Source organism: Panthera leo, chromosome B1, assembly GCF_018350215.1.
Source record: "Panthera leo isolate Ple1 chromosome B1, P.leo_Ple1_pat1.1, whole genome shotgun sequence".
In the NCBI taxonomy this organism is placed as follows: domain Eukaryota; kingdom Metazoa; phylum Chordata; class Mammalia; order Carnivora; family Felidae; genus Panthera; species Panthera leo.
Genome location: NC_056682.1, coordinates 196,915,374 through 196,927,602, shown reverse-complemented (window position 1 = coordinate 196,927,602; position 12,229 = coordinate 196,915,374). Strand labels below are relative to the sequence as shown.

The following is a 12,229-nucleotide window of genomic DNA, read 5'->3' as shown; positions in this document are numbered from 1 at the left end:
ATGGCGGTCCGATTCCAGGGTTCCCCTCAGTCCCCCACCCCATGGATTCACTTATTGGCCACAGTAGAAGCCAGAGTTCCTTATGATGGCCCTGGAAGTGTTCTGCTCTCTGCCCACATCTACCTCTCTGCCTTCGTTTTCTACCACAGTCTTATCTGCCCACCCCCCCCAGCCCCCGTGACCCCAGCTAAGCAGGCTCCTATCTGCCCACTGTGACCTCAGGCCTTTGCACATGTACTTCATTTCTAGCAGGAGAACTTCTCCCCGGATGCCTGTCCAGCTAGCTCCCTCATTTCCCACAGCTCTTCCCTCAATGATACCTCCTATCATAGCCTTTATTTGCTCACTTATTTATTTATTTTGTTAAGTTTATTTATTTATTTTGAGAAAGAGAGAGAGAGAGAGCACGAGCAGGGGAAGGGCAGAGGGAGAAAGAGAGAGACAGACAGAGAAAGGGAGAGAGACAGAGAGAATTCCAAGCAGGCTCCACATTGTCGGCATGGAGCCTGATGGGGAGTTTGAACCCACAGACCACGAGATCGTGACCTGAGCCGAAACAGAGTCACTCAACTGACTAAGACACCGAGGTGCCGTGTGTGACAGCCCTATTTAAAATTACAACAGTCCAAAAAATAAACAAACAAGCCAACAAATAAATAAAATGTCAACCCTCCAGCACACCCAATCTTCTTTCCCTGAATTGTGTTTTCTCAATATAATCTTCATGAAAGCATTTGTTTTGTTCTTCGCTATCCTCCCATTATCTAGAACAGTGATTAGCACATAAGGCTGGATAAACATTTTTCTTAAATTTTTTAAAATGCTTATTTATTTATTTTGATGGAGACAGAGAGAGAAAGCAGGGGTGGGAAAGAGAGGGAGAGGGAGACTGAGAATCCCAAGCAGGGTTCGCAAGGTCAGTGTAGAGCCCAGTCGGGGCTTGAACTCACAAACCGTGAGATTGTGACCTGAGCTGAAATCAAGAGTCAGACACTTAACCCACTGAGCCACCCAGGCACCCCCCCGCCAGAAAACATTTTTTGAATCAACACATTAATTTAGTTTGGATTATAAATTTTTCATTCTGTTACATTATCATATTATTATGCTATTCACCTTTCCATTCACTCATTCATTCATTCATTCATCCATTTGCAACAAGTGAGTATCTTTTATGTGATACTCTGGTTCTATAATGATAAATAAAACAGACATATCCTGAATAATGTTTACTTGTCAAGTCAATTGAAATATACCGTTTCTTTTTGTCAATTTGTTGGTTCTCTACCCCAATAACACTAATAATTTTTGTTTCAAATAAAATTACAGCTAATATTGATAGGGTATAACCTCTTTGTTATGCAATTTGCTGGGCACTTTACATGAATTCTCCAATTTAATCCTCTCAAAACCCTATGAAATATGTAATAGTTTAGCCCTTAGGTTTGAGGGCTGATCCCCATTTAACAATTGAAAAGGCTGAGTGAGAAAAACATAGCTATTTCCCCCACAGTTTCTCAGAGCTTCTGAGGGCTAAAGCCCAGAGTTATAATCAGATCATCGGTATCCAGAAGTCAAAATGCTTCTTTTTTTCTCTCTTTCGCTCGTATTCCAGTTATCTTTGGAAAATATGTTGATGTTAACTGCTCCCAAACAGTCAATCAGAAATATCTTTCTGAGCCCCTATGATTCTCCTAGACAAACAAAAGAGAAAAGATCACTGACTTCCTGGACCATGCATTATCACGAGAGTCAGACAAAATTAACAACAACAACATGTAAGTAAACAAAGGAACGAGAAAGAAACGGAAACAGGGTGACATGGCAGAGAGTGACCCAGTGATGACTCTAGATTAGATGGTCTGAACAGTACGTCTGAGAAAGTGACATTTAACTCGATATTCAAAAACCAAAAGGAGAGTCGCGTGTGTTTCCAGAAAGAACTTGGCAAGCAAAGGAATAGCTGCACAAAAATCCTAATGCAGGAATAAATTGCACCTACGTGAACGGCAGGGCAAGGCCGGTACAGCTGGAAGAGGGGGGCGAAGGCAGTGAGTGGAAGTAACGGAAATACAGACAGGGAGCGTGGACTCTATTCTAGGCACCGCTAGTAGATTCTAGAGGGGACGCAGAAGCAGGAAAACCAACCAGGAGACCGGCTGCAGTAACTCACGAGAGATGTAAGTGACTGGTCCAGAATGGAAGCAGTGGACATGGGGACAAGAGGACGGGTCTGTTTTGCAAGTCCATCTACAGTCCTTGCAGGGAGAATGCCAGTCGGGGCTGAGGGAAATGGGAGGAGTCGAGAGCAGCTCCTGGATTTGAGGTCTGGGCTCACCGGGTGACATCCTACGTCCTTCCTAGGGTGGGGAAGACAGTAGGTGAAAGCTTGGGGCAGGATAGGGCCCTCGAGAGTTCAGTTTGGGGCTTGGTAAGTTTGAATACTCACTAGCTTGCTGCATTAAATATATTCCATTTGAGGGGCGCCTGGGTGACTCCAGTCTGTTAAGCGTCTGATTCTTGATTTCTGCTCAGATCATAATCTCACGGCTGGGGAGAACGAGCACCAAGTCTGGCTCTGTGCTGACAGTGCAGAGCCTGCTTGGGATTCTCTCTATATCATCTATATCTATATCTATATCTATATCTATATCTATCTATATATAGAGATATCGATATATCTAGATCTACATGTAGATATATCGATATATCTATATATCTATATCTACATGTAGATATATCGATATATCTAGATCTAGATCTAGATATATCGATATATCTAGATCTAGATCTAGATATATCTAGAACACATGTGAGCGTTCCCCTTATCTCCAGCTCCAGGACCCTGCCTTTTCTGCATTTTGTCCTTTCTTGGCTTTCCTTAACCCTGCCTACACCTGCACGGGGTCCTTTTATTAAAAACATGCTTAAATTACCTAGATTTTAATTTCTTTGATCGGCACGTGCTATATCTTGGCCGCCAGTCCCTTGAGTGATAGGAGAGTGAACTGGGAAGCCAGCACTCAGCTAGAGAGGCAGAGTGTTAGGGTGAGGGGGAAAGCTGGAGTTCAAGGTTAGCTCACGCCGGGGAAGTTGCCCCTAATGCTGAAGAGCCACTTTTCAGAGCTCAGGGCTCTTTATCCAGCCACGAAAGGAGCACGCTGGCAGATTCCCTCTTCCCGTCTTGCCCTCATCTCCTCTAACAAACGCAGCGCAAGGCTATTAGTGGCGTTCCTCTTCCACATTGCCATGTCAAGTCGAGCTCTTCCAAAGTCATTATCTCTTTAATTTGCTCCCCAGGATGCTCACTCGCCAACAAGCAGCACCCACAAGGAGGATGGAGCCCCCGTTCCCGTCTGCTTTCTGGCCTCGGCTGTATTTTTCTTCTGGAGGGCCGTGTTGCATGGACAAATACTCCGTCTCCCAAGAGCAGAGCGCCTCAAGGATTCCGTTAAAAGCTCCAACGGCGAGGCGAAGTCACTTACCCAGCAAAGTGACCCGGCAAAGCGTGATGATGGATTTGGTTTCAACAGACCAAATATTCAGATTCAGGTGTGAGCTGCCAGGCAGGCGATGAATGTTTGCATAGAGGAATTTGGGGTATTCACAGCGCACTGAACATAAAAGGCAACTACTGGAAATCCTCGGTGTTGCCTTGAAAAGCCAACAGCTGAGAGCTGATTTCCAAAGGGTGAAAGTAGCTTGGGGGGTGGGCTTTAGATTAATTACATGCGATTTCTCTCCCTAATTGCCACAGGAAGTGGAGGCTGCCATTATTTAATTGGGGCTGTTGTTATTTAATTTCTTTTATATTCTGAAAAGCAATTAATGCAGTGAGGAGAGGTAGGCTTGAAGTTTTAAACGCTTTCTCCGGGCTTCCCAGAACCTGATCCTACCTCCTTTTCAAGGCGTAATTTGTACCTTCCCTCCTCCAGGATGGATGCCTGGATTCTTGTACTACATGCCGACTGCTCTTTCTTCTGTGAGTTTCTGTGAACCTTCTCTCCTGGAACCGCAGTGGTCTAATCCAGAATTTTCAATGTTTGGCACGGCCTCCTTCTTGGAATTCTATGGTTCTCTGGACTCCTAGTTAAAAGCCACCAATGTAGAGCTTGCTTGGCTTCTAAACCGGGAAATCTACACCGTGTGTTCCAAAGATGACCTCCGAAGTATCTTTTTTTCTCTGCCAGCTGCGGAAAGCCCTTCATTACGGTTTTTACAACCTCCAGATTCCCTGCCCTTTTGAGATTTAGCAAACCTAGAATTTTGAAAGGTCAGAAACTGGCAGAAATCTTGGAGGTTTGCTAGTCCAAGAGTCCCTAACTTTCCAGATGAAAAAAAAAAGAAGAAGAAAAAAAAAAAAAAAGCATAACTAACCAGCCCAGAATTCCTGGACTTAGCTGCAGAGGCTGGAATTCACTATCACCTTCTCCTGATCGCCACGCTGTGCTTTTTTTCTTCCACCTGAGGAATACTTACTCGCTTATTGAGAACATAATGAGGAACAAAGTTTAGATTAGTGCTCCTCAAACTTGAACGCGTAGGCAGCTCTCAGAGGGATCTTCCGGGGCTGAGGCGTGAGATTCTGCGTTTCTACCAAATTCCCAGGTGATGTGGACGCTGCTGATTCAGACACCCCTCTTTGAATAGCAGAGCCTCAGAGAAGGCTCAGTGCAGGTTGGAATTACATGGTCCTTGCAAGGGCATCAATTACACCTATTCTTTTTCCTTTTTTTTTTTTTTTTTTCTTTTGTATTTCTTTCCAGAATCCCCTCCTCCACATTCTGACACTGGCACCTGATTTCCATCAGGCCGTTCTCTCCTCCACCTCCACAACTGTCAGTCCAAGGGCGTGAGGCATGTCCGGTCCCTCCCCCTGCCTCGTAGGCTCCTGGCCAATCGCTATGTCCTAGCCCCCTATCCCTCTGCTCGGGATGGCGATGTCTACAAGGAGCATACCACAGAGGCCATGCCAAGTGGAGACTTGCCAGCGTTTACTGAGGAACGGCATTCTCTTTTTGCTAGGCTCACCGAGAAGGGAAACCTGGAGAAGCGAAGCCATGCATTCTTTAAAATGGTTCGCCTGAGAAGGAATCTTGTGTCCTAGGAGCACCTAGGGAGTAAAAAAACAAAAAAAAACAAAAAAAACACACAAAAAATGTGCATCCAAACGATGACGCTGCGCACCTGGGTCCAGCTGTGCATGAAGCCAGGTCAGCCTCCTGGACTTTTCTATTTTACGAGCAAATAAAATCCCCAGTTTTTGTTTCAGAAGAGCTTCCTGAACTTGCAACCAGTGGAGCCTTGCTTAATCCAGCTCCTATCAGGAAGGATTGGGAAAGTATGCCTATCAGAAGTCCAAGAGTTTGGAGAAATAGAAATTGATCAATCAGCCACCCGGAAGTATCTAGACACCTAGAAGTTCAAGATCCCCAGGTATCCCGGAAAACCTCGCTAAACCTCAGCTACTTGCACAGGCAGGAGAAACCAAAGGCTTCAGCGTCCTTCATCCACTGAGCAATCTGCCTGTCTATTCTCAAAGGCGGGGTTCCAGGGAGAGGCTCCCCTACCCGTGGATCCCAGATAGGAGGCCCAATACTTTATATTCCTTCACATTCCTTTTTTCATCGTAATCCCTTCCTACGTCACGTCAGGGGAACACCTGAGTTCAGAGTGTGCCCTTGTGTCTTGCTGTTTGCATTAATTGACCAGACAATTTCATATCTCAGAACTTCCCCCTGACTCTTCTGTGGGCCAGGACAGGGCATGTATCCTCACCAAGCCAGTGTGTGGATTAAGTAGGATGCTTTGGACACCCGCCTTCCCGTGTTCTTCTCATTTCATTATCTGGGTTTTTCACTTTCTTCCTCCCCTCCCCCCCCCCAGCTTGTTTCTTCTATCTGATAAACCATTCTGTCTGGAAACTTCCTTTGTGTTTTTTGGACGCCTCTTCCTGATTCCAGGATCTCCAGTGCCAAGAAAGCAGAGACCCCATCCCTCTCCACGATCATCATTTCCTTGGCCCCAAATATCAGAATCCCTGCCCCCCCTGTGCTCAGCTGTGAGTTCAGTAAAATCAAAATGAACATTGAGGTAAAGCAAAAGTATGCAGATCAGGAGGCTATAAAAACACGTTTCCTGGTAACGTGGTAATCTTAGCTGATATTCCCTCCTTGGAGTCGCTAAAGTCTCTGCCTGGAGCATGGGTGTCTGTTGGCAGGTGGGGCCTCTCCCGATGCAGACACGCTTATTCCTGGAAGATGCCCAGAAAAATATGGGAATAATTAATTCACCTGTGTTTGGAAAGCAGACGAGCTATATCAATGGCTAATATGCATAGGAACACTGTGGTTATTCTTCAACCTACTTCGTTTTCTGGATGATATCTAAACACTGAGCCAGAAGGACACTGAGGGGTAGGAGCCTGGAGAAATGTGCCCTGCAGGAACCTCCTGGATCTCCCCTGTTTCTTTATTTTGCTTTGTTTTGGTTTGTTTTGGAAAGGTGACATACGAGGATGTGGCCCATGTGCCTCAGGTACAGTGGTTTGCCAGGAATGCACATCCTGCACCATAACACCTCGCGGGGTAACTTTCGTTCAGAAATGCATCCTCAATTCAATTCAGGGAAGAGGCTTTCAGAGGGTCATCTCATGGTCTTACTCCCCCCGGGTCAACTCTGCAGTAAAATGTAATATCCCTGGTGAAGAAACTCCATAGATCGGTATTTTAGGATAAAAGGCAAACTAGGGCAGATAGCAGAAAGAAACACGGGAAAGTCGCAGAAAGAAACATGGGAAAGTTGCAGAAAGAAACACGGGAAAGTCGACAGGGAGTGTCGAGGCATCCAAAGGATGACGTTTTAACCCTGGTTCTTTTAACTCAAATAAAGAAAATCCGACACGAAAGAGGAGACATTACTACTGATGCTATAGAAATCCAAAGGGTCACCAGAGACTGCTAAGAATAATTATATGCCAATAAATTGGACAACCTAGAAGAAATGGATACGTTCCTAGAAACATACAACCTACAGGAGTGAACCATGAGGACGCCAAAGACTTGAACAGATCCGTAATGAATAAGGAGACCAATCCTTCCTAAACTCTTGCAAAAAAAAAAAAAAAAAAAAAAAATTGAAGGGAACCCTTCAAACATATTTGATGAGGTCACCACTACCCCAATACTAAAGACGGACAAAGACATTACAAGAAAAGGGAACTACAGGCCAACATCCCTGATGAACATAGATGCAAAAATCTTCAACAAAATACTAGGAAAGCACATTGAAAGGATCATATGCCGTGACCAAGTGGAAATATCCCTGGGATAAAAGGACGGTTTCATGTGAAAACCAATTCACGTCAAGCACCACATTAACAACATAAAAGATAAAAACCACATGATAATCTCAATACATGCAGAAAAAGCATTTGACCCAATTCAAGAAACGTTTGTGACCAAAAAAAAAAAAAAAAAAAAAAAAAAACCCTCCTAACTAAGTAGATATAGAAGATAGAAGACATTGACCTCAATAACATAAAACTTTCTTCTTAACAAGGAAGGAGGTGCTGTTATTTGTGGTAACATGGATGAACTTGGAGGACCATATACTAAGTAAAATCAGCCAGTCACCGAAGAACAAATACTGCCTGAATCCACTTACATAAGGTATCTGAGAGTGAAGTTCACAGAAGCAGAGAATAGAATGGTGATTACCAGGGGTGAGGGGCTGAGATAATGGGAAGCTGTTCAATTGGTGTAAAATTTCAATTATGCAAGATGCATACGTTCTACGGATCTACTGCCCAGCATAGCGTCTGCTGTTACCAGTAGTGCACTTAAAACTTTGTTAAGTGGGTAGATCTCATGTTAAGTTTTCTTCCCCCCACCCACAGACACATGCACACACGCGCGCGCGCACACACACACACACACACACACACACACACACAAAGAACACAAGAAAGCTTTGGGAGGTGATGGATATGTCTATTACCTTGATATTGCCATGATGATTTTGCTGATGTATGCATACGTCCAACGTGATCAAATTGTGTCCGTTAAATATGTGCATTTTTTGTATATTGATTATACCTCAATAAAGCTGTTAAAAAAGAGTAATGAAATGCTTTCCCAATTGATCTGTTTCATTCTTGCTTTTCTCCAACCCATTTTTCACATGGCAGCCAGAGGTCTGTTGTAAATGTTGTAAATGGAAATTAGAACCTTTTGGCTCCTCTGCTTAAAACCCTCTGCTTTCTCCTTATGATGTCATCGGATTCTAAGTTCTTTACGCTCCAGACTCAATGCCTTCCTTCTACTCCTTGAACACGGTGGCTTTATTCCCCCTGCAGATCTTTGCATCTGCTGCGTGAAATGTTTTCCCCCCAGAATTCCACATCGTCATTTCTTTCTGCTCATTGTGTGCTACTGTTTCTCCTTTTATTATGGCATCTCTGACCACCCTGCATAATTCAGTACCTCCCACTCTCTGTCACAACTCTCTGTTGTGCTTTGTTCTCCAATAGTGTTTGTCACTCTTGGAAATTACCGTGTTTATTCACTCATTCATTCTCATTTTGTCTATTTCCCTCCCATTGTACTTGGCATATAATACATCCTGAATAAATAACGTCTCTGAATGGATGAGCTAGTTGTGTGCCTGCTTGAATTCCTTAATCTCTCTGGGTCTCAGCATCCACATTTATAAATTGAAGACATTAGACAAGGAGTTCCCCTGATATATGAAATCTCTACCCTATGGCCCAAATTTATGATTTGGGATTGGGATAGAGGAAGCTATGGTTGAGGGTTGTGACAGGGGGTTGGTCCTTGAGATACTAAAGATCTTGTTGGTAATATAAAACTAACTAGGAAAAAATGAGTTCCAATATAGATAGTAACTCCAATCAAATCCATAATTGCAGGCTGTCAGTGAATTCTGAAGGCCAGTGTCATTCTAGGCAGATGGTGGTCTAGAACGCCTCATGAAGGCAGGGTACTTCCAAGAAGAGTTGGTATTTGGGCTGGGCCATGAAGCATGACGCAGACAGGAGCAACATCCCTCACACTGTTGATTTATTTTAAGACAATTCCCATTTACCTCTGGACTCAAGGTGCTGGGATGTGATGTCATGGTGAAGTATCGAGTCAGGCTAGATTGCATTTGGTACCTAGCTCTGCCACATGGCAGCTTTGTGACTTTGATCTCCTTGAACCTATGTCCTCATCTGCAAAATGGGATGAATGGTACCAATTACATAGGCTTGGGGATGAGGCTACCTTGCCCAACGCCTCTGAGCGTGTGGAACAGTGACTCATTCCTAAATTAGGCCCTCCCGAAATAGTAACGAACAAAAAGAGAGTAGTAGCATAGGTAACTCCATGTTTCAAGTTCTAATAGGCCATCATAAACTATTGAAGAAAAAAGATCAGAGTGAGAGAATAAAGAACTACATTTCCAAGTTTACAATCTGCCATTAACTTTGGGTCGTTCACTTTCTGTGACACTTGGAGTCACCTCACATTTCTTGACTGTTTAACCATGCCAGGGTGGGTGCTGGTCTCCGGGTGACCCTTTAGAAGCTCATAACCATGGGGGGGGGGGCACCTATACACATGCTTTCTACTCCCTCAAATTAAATATAGAGAGAGAAGCACAAAAATAAAGCTACTGGTACTGCTTGCAGTTCTCAACAATGAGCTCCGAGACTTCCAGAAATGTCCCCAGGTTGATAATCTCACTACGGCAAATATATACATTATCTCATAAACTTCTGTAAAAGTAACTGAAATATGTGTTTGTCTCAGCAGTATTAAAAAATTCTACATTTGGTGGAATCCTCTGTTCTACCAAAGAGCCATCGCTCTTTCAGACTTCTTCTCTCTTACTCTATCTCTACCACCAGCAATAGAAGAAGGAGATCCTTCTTTTCTTGATCATTTTTCAGGAAGAAAAGTTTCAGTCACATCATTGAAGTGACGGGTTAACAGGTCCAGGAACGAGGTTGGTGAAATGAGGCTTGCTCCTGCCAATGTAGAGTCTGAGGTGGTTTCTTCAGCAGGAATTGTTTGCCTTAGTTTTGATTTTTAAAATTTTCAGTAAGTATATTAAAATAACAGAAAGACACTCCTTGTCTTAAAACTGAGTTTTTGCTACCCTTTAAGTTTTGCTCGCCTTGCGTGCCTCACTATTGTCCTGGGATATATGCATGTGAGTTGAGAGAGAGCAAAGCTGGGTCCAGTAGAACTAAGGAAAGCAGAGAGTGGCGGCTGGGCTCACACCCCGATAAATCTAACAGCCATGGCACCAGGCACATTACACACGATGCATTTAATCCCTATGATAATTCCCCAAGGAAACCATACATCTCCATTTGAGAGGTGAGGCTCACAGTAGGCACTCAAAAATACGTGTCAAATGAATAATTATAATAGTGCCTTGATTTTTTAAGTTTATTTATTTATTTTGAGAGAGAGAACGAAAGAGAGAGCCCAGGTGAGAGGAGCAAAGAGAGAGAGAGAGACACAGGGAATCCCAAGCAGGCTCCACTCTGTGAGTGCAGAAGCTGACACGGGGCTCCCACTCATGAACCGTGAGATCATGACTTGAGCCGAAACCAAGAGTCGGACTCTGAACCGACCGAGCCACCCAGGCTCCCCGTGCCTAACTTCTCTTGAATGTGCCAGGGACTCTACGAAAAGTTTTGTATCTATCAGCTCATGGCAAGTTCAAGATCGCAGATGAGGGACTGATACCCGTTTAAGGTCATACAATGGAGAAACAGAGAAAGGAGGATCTGAATCCAGGGAGGGTTTTCAGATAAAACATAGACTGTCCAGTTAAATGTGAATGTCACATAATGATTATTTATTATTCATCTGAAATTCAAAGTTAACTGAATACCCAGGGTTTTTTTTTTTTTTCCTTTTTGAACTTTTCAACATTCAGACTATTTTTAGAGAATTTTAGATTCACAGCAAAACGTAGGGAAGGTACATAGACTGTGCATATACTCCTGCCCTCCCGGAGGCACAGATTCCCCCACCATCAGCTCCCCCAGCAGAGGGATACCTTGGTTATAACTGACGAGCCTACGCTGGCACATCATCCCCCAAAGTGTTTACATCATGATTCACTTAGTTGTACATTCTATGGGTTTGCACAAATATATAATGACATTTATCCATCATCACGGTATCAAACAGAGTATTTCCACGGCTCTAAAAATCTTCCATGTTCTACCTACCTATCCCTTCTCCCTTAACCCCTGGCAACCAGCAATCTTTTTACCGTCCCCACAGTTTTTCCTTTTCCAGAATATAATACAATTGGAATCCTACAGGAAGTAGTCTTCTCAGATTGACTTACTTCACTTAGTGATATGCATTCAAGTTTCCTCCACATCTTTCATGACTTGATAGCCTACCTCTTTTTAGCGCTGAATAACATCCTATGGTCTGGATGGACCACCGTTTGTCCATTCACGTACTGAAGGCCATCTTGGCTGTTTTCAAGTTTGGGCAATTGTGACTAAAGCTGCTATAAACATCGACATGTAGAGTTTTATGCGGACATAAGTTTTCAACTCCTTTGGGTAAATACCAGAGAGCATGACTGTTGGGTCACATTCGTAAGGGAATGCTTAGTTTTATTTTTTTTTAAAGTGTTTTATTTATTTTTGAGAGAGAGCGCGCGCACAGCAGGGGAGGGGCAGAAAGAGAGAGGGAGACACAGAATCTGAAGCAGGCGCCGGGCCCTGAGCTGTCAGCACAGAGCCCTACACGAGGCTCGAACCCATGAACCCTGAGATCATGGCCTGAGCCGAAGTCGGTGGCTTAACCGACTGAGCCACCCAGGTGCCCCAGGGAATGCTCAGTTTTATAACAAGCTGCCAAACTGTCTTCCAAGGTGGCTACTACTTGGCGTTCTTATCAGCAATGAATGAAAACTCTTGCTGTTCAATACACTTGCCAACATTTGATGTGGTCAATATTCCAGATTTTAGCCATTTTACGAAGTGCACAGTGACATCTCTTTGTTGTTTCAACTTGGACTTCCCTGACAATGTATGATGTGGACCACCTTTTCATATGCTATTTGTCAGCTGTATATCTTCTTCAGCAAGGTGTCTGGTCAACCCTTTGATCCATTTTTTACCGGGGTTGTTTTCTGATGGCTGAGCTGTAAGAGATCTTCGCATATTTTGGAATGCCCTGTATTTTTC

General features: G+C 43.8%; 1 long non-coding RNA gene across 2 annotated transcripts; it reads right to left on the bottom strand.

Annotated features, from left to right (window-relative positions):
• Window positions 1-1,140: 1,140 nt before the first annotated feature.
• LOC122217248 lies at window positions 1,141-8,202 on the bottom strand. 2 transcript variants are annotated; one of them, XR_006201364.1, is made up of 4 exons: window positions 7,999-8,202; window positions 6,088-6,253; window positions 5,188-5,347; window positions 1,141-1,694 (listed from the first exon to the last, which is right to left on the bottom strand). It is a non-coding gene; the product is annotated as an uncharacterized LOC122217248 (long non-coding RNA). The 2 variants fall into 2 exon arrangements; XR_006201365.1 differs by lacking the exon at window positions 5,188-5,347 and adding an exon at window positions 2,174-2,360.
• Window positions 8,203-12,229: the final 4,027 nt, after the last annotated feature.